Here is a 14,847-nt window from a genome sequence, read left to right as displayed (position 1 = left end):
CTACCTCAGAGCGCTGGCGAAGCTCATGTGATGTCAGTTAGCAATGGAACACAGACACAATGGCGCCGGCCAGTTCTTAAAGGGGAGGGTTGATCTTGCGCTCCATCCACACCCTGCTCATTGCAGCCTTGAATCTCGACCTGGAGAGACCTGTACATTAAATCTGCTGGAAAGAACAATGGAGAGACCCAGGGAAAGAGCTCAGAGTGCAGCCCCCACAGTCTCTTCTAAATCGATACAAGGAAGGGCAAATCTCCCCCCAAAACTCCTTCACACAGCATTGAATCTCTCCAGAAGTCTCTCTCTCTCTCTCTCAAAATGCGTGGTGCAAAAATGTCACCAACAAAAAAAGGCAGGAAGCGGTCACCTTTAAATAGCACTCCCCCAGTCCCTTCCTGGCTGCAAAACGCTCCCCTCAACCTGTCGTTGCTAGCGGCAGGCGGTAAGGCAGGGGGCGCCACTCAATATCCGGTCCAGGGCGCTACCGGGGCGTTACACACTCGACTGACGTAACGATCGGCCGGCGCAGGAGATCTGGCAGTAGTGTTTAGCGCCGCCGCAAAATGTCTAGTTAATTTCGTGAGCAGCGCAAACATCGCCGCGCCCGGGCGCTAGTTGCTTTGCGCCCCATTAGCGCCCTCTTAAGGCACTAACGGGAGGTGCAAACCAACTGAATTTTCCCCCCATGGTGTCTTTGAAGATAAGTGACTGTGACGGCATCACCCTTTCAATGCTGAGCATCTGCCATTTCAGTGGGGGCAAAAGGATGGATCATTTTGTTAAAATAATGAGTGAAATCTTTCTTGTTTTAAAAAAAAATTCTGGGATCAACTTGAAATTATTAGAATGAAATCTTGAGCTTTATGTGATGTGAACACTCGACAAAATCATAGAGATTTCAGCCCAGAACGAGGTTGTGACCCACCATGTTTCTTCCAGCTTCAGACAAGAGCTACCAACTTTAATCCCATTTCTGTTTTTTTTCTCTCTGTTCTTCAATATTCTTCTAGTGTTTGTCTACTTCTCTTCCTAATATTATAAGGAACTCGCCTTCAATAGTATGGAAACATTTCTTCTGACCTTCCCCTGTGTTCATCTAGTATTCGTACTAACTTTATGGCCCTTTGTTACCAATTCATCAACCGGCGGGGGTGGCGGGGTGTGGTGGTTCATCGGGGTCGGGAGAGGAGGGACTTTCACCCTTAATCTTTAACTATTTACCCTTTCAAAGTGCTTCATAATTTTGAACACTTCTGTCAAGTGTTAACTGTTTCCCTTAACTGCCTCACCTCCATTGAATACAGCCCTAGTTATCAAGTCTTGCAGCAAAACTGTATCTTCTCATGTCTGCTCCCATTTTAGTAAATCTAAGTTGCACTTTATCCTTTCTGTAATGGGTACCCAAAATTGCCCAGAGTACTGAAATTGTAGCCTGGTCTTGTTTACAGGTTGCCAACAAATGCAGAGACATTTTGTTTTTATGTTGAATAAGAAGTAAGATTGTGAAAGGTTGGAATTTGTCCCCTTGCACAAAGTACCCAAGGTGAGAATTCCGACCCTCCCACATTACTGAAGTACATTATTGGCATTTACTGAGAAAAAAATTATGACTTGCAGTTAGATAGCACCTTTATCATGTTCTCAGGATGTCCAAAAGTGCTTCATAAGAACTTAAGAGATAGGAGCAGGAGTAGGCCATATGACCCCTCGAGCCTGTGCCGCCATTCAATAAGATCATGGCTGATCTTTGACCTCAACTCCACTTTCCCGCCAGATCCCCATATACCGTGATTCCCTTAGTGTCCAAAAATCTATCGATCCTTGAATATACTCAACGACTGAGCATCCATAGCCCTCTGGAGTAGAAAATTCCAAAGATTCACAACCCTCTGAGTGAAGAAATTTCTCCTCATCGCAGTCCTAAATGGCCGACCTCTTATCCTGAGATTATGCGCCCCCTCCAGTCCTAGACTCTCCAGCCAGGGTAAACAACCTCTGAGCATCCACCCTGTCAAGCCCCCTCCCCCTAGAATCCTAGCTGTTTCAACAAAATCACCTTAATTCTTCCAAATTCCAGAGATTATAGGCCCACCCCACTCAAGTCTCATGTCTCGTCCCCTACCCCCTGCAGTTCCTGCTGTTATGTAAGCAAATGTGCACAGCAAATCCCACAAACAGAAAATTAGATAGATGACCAGATAATCTGCTTTTGGTAGTGTTGGCTGAGGGAGCAGTGTTGACTAGAACACTGAATATGTCCTGTTCTTTGAATTGTGGCATGGGATCTTATACAGACAGCCGTGGCTTCGGTTTAACGTCTCATCCGAAAGATATGCCGATGAAAAGAAAAATAACCTCCTTCTGCTAGAAGTCAGAAATAAAATAGAACATATTATGTCCTTAAGCATGTAATTCATGGTGGTTTGATGAAGTATCATTGTTCTTTATTGAGTAGGTTTGGCCAGCCCCCTTCACGATTGGAAGATTAAAAAAATGAGTGGAAATACTAAGTGCAGTGAAGAACAATTTAAACTACTGTTAGCACGACAATGTCAAGTATTTTATATGACTCTAGCAATGCAAGTTTTCTTAGATCTAGCAGGGGAATTATTTTTAGAAAGCAAGCAATATTGTATTTTTTTAACTTCATATTTAAAAACTAGGATGTAAATCAATAAATGGTTTGACGATTTGAATGAAATGGACTTTACTGCCTTAACTACCTGTCCCACCGGTTAGAGTCGGGACTGCCTTAACTACCTGTCCCACCGGTTGGAGTCGGGACTGCCTTAACTACCTGTCCCACCGGTTAGAGTCGGGTCAGTTTGGGAGCAGCTGAACAGACACTCAGGAAAATCGCGTGGGGTGGGATGGAGGTGGGTTGGGTGTCTGAAGCCATTTTTTCCGATTTTAGCAGCTGACCTGCCTCCTCAGGGTTGATAAAATCAAGCCCTAAGTGTGGCCTATTAATGGTCAGTGAAAGAAATGGGCTTGATGAAATGAACTGTGTTCTCATGCTGTGCATTCTGATGTTCAGTAGTATGTTTCCCTTTATTTTGGTGGGAAGGTGAGAGGGAGAAGTACGGCTGTTGGTACATGTAGGATCCCTTGTTATGATCTGTCCATATTCTATGGTAACTTCAGTTATGTAGAGAGGCTGGAGAAACTGGGATTGTTCTCTTTAGAGCAGAGAAGGTTATGGGGAAATTTAATAGCGGTGTTCAAAATTGTGAGGTGTTTTGATAGAGTAGATAGGGAGAAACTGATCCACTGGCAGGAGGGTCGGTAACTAAAGGACACAGATTTAAGATAATTTGCAAAAAAGCTATAGGGGAGTTGAGGCAAATTTATTTTACGCAGTGAGTTGTTATGATCTGGAATGCACTGCCTGAAAGAGTGGTGGAAGCAGATTCAATGGTAACTTTCAAAGGGGAATTGGATAAATACTTGAAAAGGAGAAATTTGCAGGGCTATGGGGAAAGATCAGGGGAGTGGGACTAATTGGAGAGCTCTTTCAAAGAGCTGGCACAGATACGATGGGCTTAATGGTCTCCTTCTGTGTTGTATGATTCTATATAGTCTCTTGATGCCTGAACACCAACAGCAGTAAGAAGGTACATTTTCCCAAATCCCTGAACTTGAAGGCTGTCAAAGTTGAGACGCAAATGTTCATCTTGGACAATAATTTCACACAAGACTATTAAGGTTACAACAAATGGCAACCTGAGTTTCAATCCAAATCCACATTTTGTTACTGCAGATTCTTAGAGGAGGCCTTCCCCCTTGAGCTCCGCATATCAGCAAAGAATGATCTCAAGTTGGGGGAAAAACTCACCAGGCTCTTGTGGTCCGTTAGGAAACTATTGTCCTGGTTGTCTGCTGTACATTCAGCCACAGCCCTAAACTAATGTGGACTTGGAAAAAGGAATGGGCCTCACTTGCCATATTGTCTCAAATCAAGGGACTTAACCAGGGCAGGAGACATCAGTGGGGAAAATACTAAATAAAAAGAAATTAAGCCTGCTTTGCTTTATCTTACAGTGACTGGATTGAAGAGTGGAGCTGCTTGGTTGGGTTTTGAATGGTACATAGGTTGATTGAAGCGTGCAGCTAGCACTCAGTTGTGTCGTGGGTCTTGTCTTCAGCTCTTGTTGGAACTTGTGTTTGACCATGTGCATCAGAAATGCTAAACTTCTCTATTCAAGGTCAATTATGCTTGAAGCAGGCAGTAGTTTATGCTGCCAAGAAGCCTTTGAAATGCATCTCAGAATAGACATAAACCTATGGGCACCATGAGCCCCTTCCAATTCAAAATAATAATTCAAACCCATCCGTCAAGAAAATAGCTAAATTATGACTTCTGCACCATTTAACTGACAAAACAACTGAAAAAATACTTTTTGTGCAGCAGTATGCTTGCTGTAAAAATGCTTTATATCTGATTATGACCAAGTTTTTTTCTTCTGGTTTGGCATCTTTATTTACTTTCAAATGAATCTCTTGTGTTCCCACACAAACACCTTCATGAAGAAGGCTGTGATGATAGCAGCTGCTGATGACTCATTAGTTTTAGTTTGAAATTTTTGGCTGACATGAGGCATAGTTTGATATGTGATAGACTGTCCACTGATCTATTTCAGTGATAGACGGTTGTTTTGGAAATAACAACAGAAAATGCTGGAAAAACTCAGGCAACATCCGTGGAGAGAAATTTGAGTTGACGTTTCGGGTCGAACCCTTCTTCAAAACTGGAAAGAAAAGAAAATAGATGGAAGGCAGGGCTGCGATCGGACAAAAGAATTAAAAGAAACAAAAGAAGTAAAAGAGACAATAAAAGGTATTCGAAGCTAGATGAGATGGTAATAGGCTGAGATTAGGTGTAAAGTGTACTGGCAGGGCAAGAGATAGCTGCCAGATGTGAGAGAGAAACAAAAGGAAATGGGGGGGGGGGGAAAGGAGTGGAAAAATTACAAGAAAAAATGTAATAGGGGCCGAGGTTATGATCTGAAATTGTTGAACTTGATATTGAGTCCAGAAGGCTGCAGAGTGCCTAATCGGAAGATGAGGTGCTGTTCCTCGAGTTTATGTTGAGCTTCCATGGAACAATACAAGAGGCCAAGGACGGTGAGTTCCGAGTGGGAATGGAGCGGTGAATTAAAATGACAGGCGGCCGGAAGCTCGGGGTCACCCTTACGGACTGAACGGAGGTGTTCTGCAAAGCAGTCACCCAATCTGCGTTTGGTCTCCCCAATGTAGAGGAGACCGCATCATGAGCAGCGAATACAGTATACTAGATTGCGAGAAGTACAAGTAAATCGCTGTTTCACCTGGAAGGGGTGTTTGGGGCCCTGGACAGTGGGAAGCGGGGAGGTATAGGGGCAGGTGTTACATCTCCAAGTTTGGAAGCTGTGGTCGGAAGTAATATTGAACACACTGCTCCTTATATGCCGGGTCCACCTTGGTGTTTCTTTATTGTACCTTTTCATCCTCCTTCTTCCTTGTTTCCTTTACTGATGGACACCTTGCTCATGACCTACAACTTGCCTACAGTACAGAAGTTGCTTTTATCACTTGTAAATGATATCCTCTGTGACTGTGATCTAGTCAATTGTCCATCCTCATCCTCTTAGAACTTTTTGCTGCTTTTGATGCTGCTGTTAGTGCTAGCTTCCTCTCCTTGGTAATCCATCTTTATGGCTTTGCTCTTTCTTGGTTCCATTCTTACCTGTCCTAGTGCCGTCATTACATCTCAAATGGTTTCTCCTCCTGTAACCGCCCAGGTCCGTCACCCCACCCCATCTCCGACCCTCCTCCCGCCACCCCTGCCCCCAGGCTCCAAGTTGGACCCCTCTTTTTCCTTGTCTTTTGTCTTCCCCTTGGTGACATCCCCTGTAGTACAGGATCAGGTTCCATATGTATGCAAAAGACATTCAGCTTTATCTTTCTGCCTGGTCCTTTTTTTCAAGACAATTGTATATCTCTCCAATTGTCCATTAATCTTACTTCTTCAATGCCAACATTTCTCCTAAATTGAAAAATAGAAAACATCCCTTTTGCCCCATAAACTCCTGAGCTTCTGCTAACTCAATCAACCTCCCCAACTGCAAAATCATTTTATGGCCACCATTGAGGATTCTTGTCATGCTGCTCAATCCCGAGCTGAGTTTTCTTTCCCACATCTGCATTCTTCCACCACGATACATTACATTTCTTCACCCACTTCTTCTTCCTTACCACTGCCGAGACTCCAATTTGTGCCTATCGAAGTTAGACCTTTCAAATGCTCATCTGGCTGGGCCCTTTGCTTCCATCCTCCTCAACCTGCAAACTCGTCCAGCATTTGTGCTTTTGCCCAGCTGAAACCGTGCACTTCAATTACCCTGGCCCTTGCCAGGCGCCGTTGCTCCCTGTGTCCCAAAAAAATCAATTTCAGAATCCTTTTCTTCACCTTTAACTATGTCCAAGACTGCACTACTGAGTCTTGGTGACCTCCTTCAGTCTTGCGTCCCTGCTCTCAGCCTTTGCTCCTCTGATAATGTTCTACTCCTCATTCCTCATCCTCTACTCTCCACCATTGCTCTCTGTTTTTTGCCAACTTCTCCAGATGTCTGGTACTCCTGCACAAAAGCCCTTTGCCTTGCCTCCCCCCTTTCTGCTAAGGTCTGTTCAACAACTTTGGCTCTGTCCCATAATCCATTTTATCTATTCTTCCCATTCGGTGTCCATTTTCATTTGTCACTTTTGTAAAGCACTCTGGGGCATCTTTCCAATACTAAGAGCACCAAATAAATGCAAATTGTTGTAATTGCTGTATTATGCAGTTTACTGGGTAATAACTCACTTATGTATGATTCTGTCATACATGCCTACTTACAAAATTTGGAAAAGCTGACAAACAGCTTCAAAAAAACTAACACAAGCCCAAAAAATAGCTGCAACCTCAAGCAATACATAGCCAAAAAACACCCTGACAAGGCATATGACCAAGGTCACTGCTTCAAGGCGAGTTAAATTATAGGGTGGAAAACTGAAGTACATAAAAATCTATTTTTCAGCTGTGGGTTTAAGTATTTTTGAAGGAAAGAATAGATTAATGTTGCAAAATTAATTTCCATGTTGAGGAGGTAGTGGTGGGGATGGGGTAGGGTGGGAGGAAGGGGAGGTGGTGTGAGGGCATATCCCTTCAGGTAATTCTAATTTTTGACACTTGTCTGGTGCATTTTCCAGTGTACTGTGATTCAGCATTTGAAGCCAAAAGTAATTTCTATAGTCGAGGCGGGAACGCTTGTGAGAATACGAGTTCCTGCCTTCGATATACAGATGTGGCACTTTGGACCATTTGTGCTGGAAGCAGACAGAGGCCAGGTTGGGTGCGTTAGCCCCTCCACTCGGGAGGAGCAGGATGGAATGAGGTTCGAATTCTACTGATTCCGGGCTCCAAATGCTAATTGTTCGCGTAAAAGTGGATGGTTGGCATGCATGGAGACCAGTGACAGGTGGTGGGCTCCTGAACTGGAGACTCCTCACTTGCTTTGAGAAGGAATCTTTTCAGATCCTGGGGTGGCATGCCTTCATCTCAAATTATCAGTCACTTATTTCACATCCTGTGCTTCTAGTTCAAATACTACGATTATCTATCACTTGTTTCAAACTGAAGTCTGGGATTATTGTTTTAAGCACCATTTAAGGCCACAGCAACTGCCTTGACAGTTGATGAACAGTTTTTGGAGGCTTGGTGAAGTTGCCCCATTAGCCATCGCACTTCCCCTCTTCTGCACCTGTGCAGGAAGAGGTGATGAGTGACTGCTTCTGGAAACGTCCCTGAGCCTCAAAACAGCTGAATATTAACCTGCCGTACAAGCAGCCACTAGAAATGCTGACAATCCATGTCAAAGGCAGATTGTTGACAACTATGAAATCATAACAGATGCAGCTATCAGATATGATAAGCTGGGCTAAAGAGAATAGCTCTCAACTGATGAGATGCAAAGGGAGAACTCTCAATGGTGCACATTTGATGGCAGTCATAAGAAGTCCAATTGCTGAAGGAATATGAAAATAGAAAGAACAGCTGTAAAGTTTCTTTTTTTCAGTCCTTTGTCTTAAGGAGAAATGCCAAATTACATACCACAATCAACAATCAATCCATTTGAATTAATTTACAAATCCGTGAATTTGGTCAAATTCTCGTCAGTTTGGACTCGAGTAAACCTCTGATTTAAAAAAAATGCTCACATGCGTGTACAGAGAAACAAAATGTCTTTGTACATGGAGCTACTCTGCTAATCTCATCAGCAGTTGTCTTTCAAGATTTGCAGATGACCAGCAACAAAGTTTTTTTCCTCTCAGTTCAGTGGGGACATTAACAGTGGTTGAGGGGATACATCTGCTTCTTCTAGTGGAAGGCTGATTGGAGGATATCTGCTCTGTGGAAGTATTATAGAATCATAGAATGTTACAGCATAGAAGGCGGGTATTTGGCCCATTGCTATCCCTTTAGACCCATTCCCCTGATCTTGTGCCACAGACTTTAACTATTTTCTCGTTTAAATATTTATCCACTTCCCTTTTAAAAGTTATTATGGATTCTGCTTTCACCCTGTTTCTGGTAGGGTATTCCATGTTGTACAAACCTCTGTGTAAACCACAATAATTCTCCAGACTGCTTCTTACCAAGCAGTGGATATAGTTTTTTTTAATCTCAATTTAGCTGTTCAAAACGTATCTCATTTTCAACACATCTCTCAGATCTCCATCTTCTCTGTATTACTGACAATGGCTCCAGTTTCTCTAGTCTCTCCACATAACTAAAGCCTCTCATCCCTTTTATCATAGTGAATTGCTTTATTCTCTCCAAAGGCTTGACACCCTTTCTAAAGCAGGGCGCACAAAACTTGACCCAATATTCTAATTGTGGCCTAATCAATGACTTGTGTATGTTTAACAATACCTCTTTGTTTTGGTCCTCTACAACCCCATTTACAAAACCTACAGTCGTCTTAGCTTTTTTGCAGCTTCACATGCCTCAAGTCCTAAAACATTGTACATCCACACTCTACTGGTATTCAGAACATAAGAAATAGGAGCAGGGGTAGGCACTACAGCCCCTCGAGCCTGCTCCGCCATTCAATAAGACCATGGCTGAACTTCTACATCAACTTCACTTTGCCGCCCTATCCCTATAATCCTCATAATCCCCTGATTCTCTTAGTGCCCGAAAATCTATCGATCTCATTCTTGAATATATTCATCGACTGAGCATCCGCAGCCCTCTGGAGTTCCCCCTCTCTCTGACCCCATTTCCCTCCTCCTGACCCTCATTTCGCCCCCTCTCCCTGACCCCCATTTTCCCTCTTTCTCTGACCCCCAATCTCTCTCTGACTTCCTCCGAATCTCCAATCCCATTCTCCAGTCTTCCTCTCTTCCCCCCCCCCCCCCGACTCCCGAGGCTCTCACTGGCAGCTCGCGCTTTGACCGTTTTAGCAAGGGATATGTGACGAAATTATTATAGAACCTTAGGTTGGTTGCACACCCGCATTTTGCGATCAATTTTCAACTAAAATAATACTCAAATTTTAAGGGTTACTCTCAGGTTTTCCAGAGAGAAGGAGAGACAGTCTTGGATATATGAGTTCATTAATTATTGCTTGCCATGAGGAACGACCACTATTTTGACACTGAACACCATAAGTGTGTGCATTGACAGGGTGAAGTGCTGAAGCCCGATGTGATGTGAGCTGCTGCTTGTTGTGGATTCAGTGACATGGCATCTGAAGACCTTGCAATTCTGTATGAGGCTCTGTGATTCACTTTGTATCAGTGCTGTTGTTGAGGTAGTGGTTTGATTTTACAAAAATAGCTATCATCAACCTCTCCGTCCTCCAAATACTGCACTTTGGAAACTGGGTTTTGGACAAATTGGAACTTATATGTGTTTAAAGAGAATGCAGTTGCGACCAAGGTAAAATAAAGAAAGAACCAGTTGAATATTAGAGGGTTATTCTGAATGGTGGCACATAACTGAATAGCAACTGACACTTTCACATAGCTGCCAACCCCATTTTGCACTGTTTGCATGGTGGTTCCTGAAACAACTTTCCATGGTTGATCCCCATGGCCTAACGAGGCGAACGCACCACTACCCTTTCGGCAGAGGGATCAGCCAGAGCCAGAAATGTGTTCCCAGAACCACCATGCTTCCAACGGTGAACAGACACCAAAATAACCCGATCATCTGCTCCAAAAGCAGACTCTTGGCAACCGTGTGCTGTCAGTCACAGTCCTGTCTTCAGTTGTAGTTGATGGGATTGAGTGGTGTTGCAGGGTTCATTTCAAGACTTGGTAACCTGAGCAGGTTCTCAAGAATTGAAAAGATTTTCAGAATGAAACATGCTTGTTTTCAATAAAATGTCACTGAGGGACGTGTTGGTGAGTGACAGTCATTCGATTGCTATAATTGAAATTCTTGTAGCAGTAAAGTACATATACTGAACATGCTTGAAAGGCAGGAGGGGTGGAGAGAACATTTTAATAGAAGATTTTTGTCAAGGTGTAAATTTGATTCAAAGATTCCTGCTTTATTTTTTTAACTACAACTGTTAAAAAAAAAATGTAAAACTGGTGAATGTAGAAATAGTAGCTCAGGAATTATGTTCGTTTCTAGGACTTTTATATGTAATAAGACAGCGCAATTGAATGTTCTAGCCACAGTCTGGTCATCAGTAGGAACTAAACACAACACTGGTTAAATCTACTCCATTCTTGACTCACCCCAAAGATATTGAAGATAGTTTGATGTACACAAATAATTGCTTTGTTGTACTACATGTGCTCAGTTACAAATTAGATGATGGCCAACATTAGCACCAGGTAGAGAGAAGTAACTTGGCTTTAAAATTGCAAAACACATTAGCTCGTGTTTAATGTAGAAAAAACTACATTCAGAATCACAGCCTGAGGTAGGCTTAACAGCATAGCATGTTATGTCAAACAAAAGCAAAATACCGCGGAAGCTGGAAATCTGGAAAAAAACAGAAAATGCTGGAAACACTCAGCAGTTGCATCTCTAACTTTTTCCAGTTCTGACGAAAAGTCATCGACCTGAAACGTTAACTCTGTTTCTCTCTCCACAGATGCTGCCCGACCTGCTGAGTATTTCCAGCATTTTCTGTTTTTATTTATTTATATTAATATGTTGCTTTGAGTTGCTTGGAAAAGTTAGAACTGTTCAGTTTATGTCGTAAAGTGACGGGCAGAAATTTTGCTCTTCCTGTTTAAGTCTACACCTTGAATGACGTTTATAAACATACATCCTCTTTGGTTAGCTTGGAGTTCACCTGCCACATTTAAAAGAAAAATCTGTTGTCTCCTGTTTGTTCTAGCATCTGGGATACGCCTCAAGTAAATTGTCTGTAGTTGCTTTCTTTCCTAGTTTGTCTGCAGTGTTCTAACGTCAAGCTAGCACATTGAATGTTCTTTACTATTACACAATACATCTTTCAACACAAACACTGCCTCATTTTACAACTACAATTCTGGGAAATATGCTATTATAAATATGGAGAAAAATACTTTTTCACATAGAGAAGATGTTTCCACTTGTGAGGGAGTCCACAAGCATGGGCCATAAATATAAGATAGTCACTAATAAATTCAATAGGGAATTCAGGAGAAACCTCTTTACCCAGAGAGTGGTAAGAATGTGGAACATGCTACCCCATGGAGTAGTTGAGGCAAATAGCATAGATGGATTTAAGGTGAAGCTAGATAAGCACATGAGGGAGAAAGGAATAGAAGGATATGCTGATAGGGTTAGATGAAGAGGGGTGGGAGGAGGCTCATGTGGATCATAAATGCAGGCATAGACCAGTTGGGCGGAATGGCCTGTTTCTGTGCTGTAGACTTGATGTAACTTAATTCATTGTGGCCAGTGGTGAGAGAGTTTTTTTAAACTGGATTTTAACAACAGCTGTCGCTAGCACATTAACAAGGTTACTTTGGGGTTGCCATTGGCTGCGCAAGAACAACATGTTGGGAGCTGGCAGCAATGTTACCTGAGAAGTAAAGATTCTTGTCGGTTGAGTTGGGAAGGTTAAATGATGACCTGCTAGCAGTCTTCAAGATTAGGGGTTATGAGCAGGTAATGGTGATACTGTAGCGGTTCGTGTAGATCGCCACTAAATAAGAGAGTTTGACTTCGACGAACTATAAATAAGTTGTTTATTTACAGGAACAGGCTAATTACAGCAGGTAAGATAGCAGGTAAGATGGCTGACTGTAGGAGCACCGTGGTGTAGATCTTGTCCCAGCGGGGACTCCACAAGGACTGAGTTCACAGTCCTGTGGGGAGCGTGATGACGTCATCGCGTTTGTGTTGTGGCGTCATCACGTTGTTCGCGTTTCCCGCGCTTAGGGCATCACGTGATGCGCGTTGTTGCGTCGCTGGCTGTTGAGGCCGAAGTCGGGAGGCCAGGCTGTACCGGTGCTTGCTGCGGGAGCGGAAGATCGCGTCGCTCCCGTCGGCTGGCCGTTGAGGCCGAAGACGCTAGGCCGGGCTGTGCCGGTGCTTGCCGCGGGAGCGGAAGATCGCGTCGCTCCCGTCGGCTGGCCGTTGAGGCTGAAGACGCTAGGCCGGGCTGTGCCGGCGCACGCACATCACGTTGTACGTGACGTGACGTCAGCGCGCTAGGGCAATGGCCCCAACAGGTAAGTTAAAGGGGCAACGGCCCCAAAGGGTAAGAAACATACAGTAAGGTAAGTTAAAGGGAATTATGTGTCTCAATGTAAGGGACAACCAGTGGTACCGCCACAATACATTTATTCCACTGCTATAGTAATGGGAGGGTCCAAATTCAAGGTGATCTCAGAGTGAAATGGAAGGTTCTCTCCACAAAAAGTGGTTCAAATGTGGAATTCTCTGCCACAAACCATTGATGAAGCACAGTGCGTAAAATCTTCTAAAATAAATTGGTTACTTGCAAAGGAGAAATATTCAAGGGTATGAGGAGTGAGCAAGAGATTGCAGTTAGACTAGGTGGCTCATGGAGAAAAGCACCAGTACAGACCTGAGAGGCTGAGTGACCTGTTTCTATATTCTAATATTCTAGAACTTTGAAAAGATCCCCTGCCAATTGTTATAATCAGTGTGGTTTTGTATTGTGGAGTCCTTCAGATGCTGTAACAACAGAAACGTCACAATTTAATTCACTGTATGTGAAACACTTTGCAATGTTTTTCTGAGCTGTGATACGACACTGTAGAAATGCAAGTTTCTTTTCTTGCGTTCATTTGTTCATTCAAGCCAAGCTGTACCCTGTTTACATTGCCTGGCTGGAACGGCAATTCTGCTCAGGAGAGAGCTTCATCTATCTGTGGTTACACACCTGTACAAAGCTCCTCTCCCAGCAGCTACATTTTAAATGTTCAGATAGTGTGCGTGTCCATATTCTGTGAACATTTAAGTTAACTCCAAGAAGGTTCAAATGGTGTTGGGGGCACATTTTCTGCTGGTTTAACACTGCTTCACACTGATTCTAAAGCTGTAGTCTAAGCCCATTTTCATTGTACTGTGGCCGTTGACTCCACATTAGGGGCAGGGGAAGAAGAGGAAGGCATTTTATCTTCTTGCTTCTCTGATAAATTCCTTGTGGCTCAGTTGTGCAATAAGACTGAACCCAAATCGCACACATTATTAAAAATACTTGATTGCAAATTGTTATCGTGGGACTTTTTTTTGGAGCGGGGGTCATAAGTATTCACTGACCACAATTAATTGTCAAGCATATATGACTTATTGTGTGGCCTCACTTGTGAAAATCAAAATCTTGCCGCACAAATTTCTATGAATTTCCTCAACATATTAATTTTTTTTGTGATTATAAACAAAACATATAATTGAGAACAAATATTCAGTTTTTATTCAACAATTAGTAAGACATTTTATAAGCCATTTGTGACATTCCTGGTTTCACTCTTCCAGCACACTTGCTGTTCCAGTATTTCCTTATTAATTATTCTGTTTGCCTGCCTCCAGTGTATATCGAAGCCATATTTAAATCCATCGATTGAGGTTTGTCTGCCTTCCTAATGTTTATGGTTACAATCTGTGTGTGCATTTTAAGTCCTATACACTATTAGATTGGTTTCCACAAATCAATATTGACCACTGTTCCTGACAGTCACTACTCTCCCTCAATAAGCAGGTTTGCAGGAGATTAGGATTGTCCAGGAGATTTTAAACTGAAATGCGGTTGCAGCAAATTTCTGGTCTCCAATGTACTGAATTGCAAGGAATGCTTCCTGAAAACAGATTATAGTGTTGTATACCTCAGCTAATCATATCAATACGCATGCTCCCATTGACAGATAATGGAGGAAAGGTGAGAGAATAGGTAAGGAACACCAAATAAATCTTACTCTGCAAAAAAACCTAATAATGCAGTGTGTAAAAATTGGATTTATTGTATCCTGGTATTGCAGCAGGGGTGGCATGTTGTACCTAAGCTAAGATTGCTTGTTCGTAGGGCAGAATTGGGTTTGATTGTGATGCCTCCACAGTGAAATAGCCTGCAGATGCTCCCGATTTTCTCATGGAGGAAGAATGGATACTTTAACAGGACACCGGATGATTTTCAACATCCATGGAACTGTATCTCAGCTCTCATCAAAGCCTTTAGAAAACCAAGGAAAGATGAAGAGAAACAAAGGGCACATGACCACATCGTGGATTAACCTAAGAAATACGAGCAGGCGTAGGCTATACAGCCCCTCGAGCCTGTTCCGCCATTCAGTAAAATCATGGCTGATCATCGACCTCAACTCCCCTTTCCCGCCCGATCTCCATATCCC

Source organism: Somniosus microcephalus, chromosome 18, assembly GCF_052327205.1.
Source record: "Somniosus microcephalus isolate GS21.2 chromosome 18, FLI_Smic_1.0, whole genome shotgun sequence".
Lineage (NCBI taxonomy): Eukaryota > Metazoa > Chordata > Chondrichthyes > Squaliformes > Somniosidae > Somniosus > Somniosus microcephalus.
Note: the sequence above shows the minus strand (reverse complement) of the source record.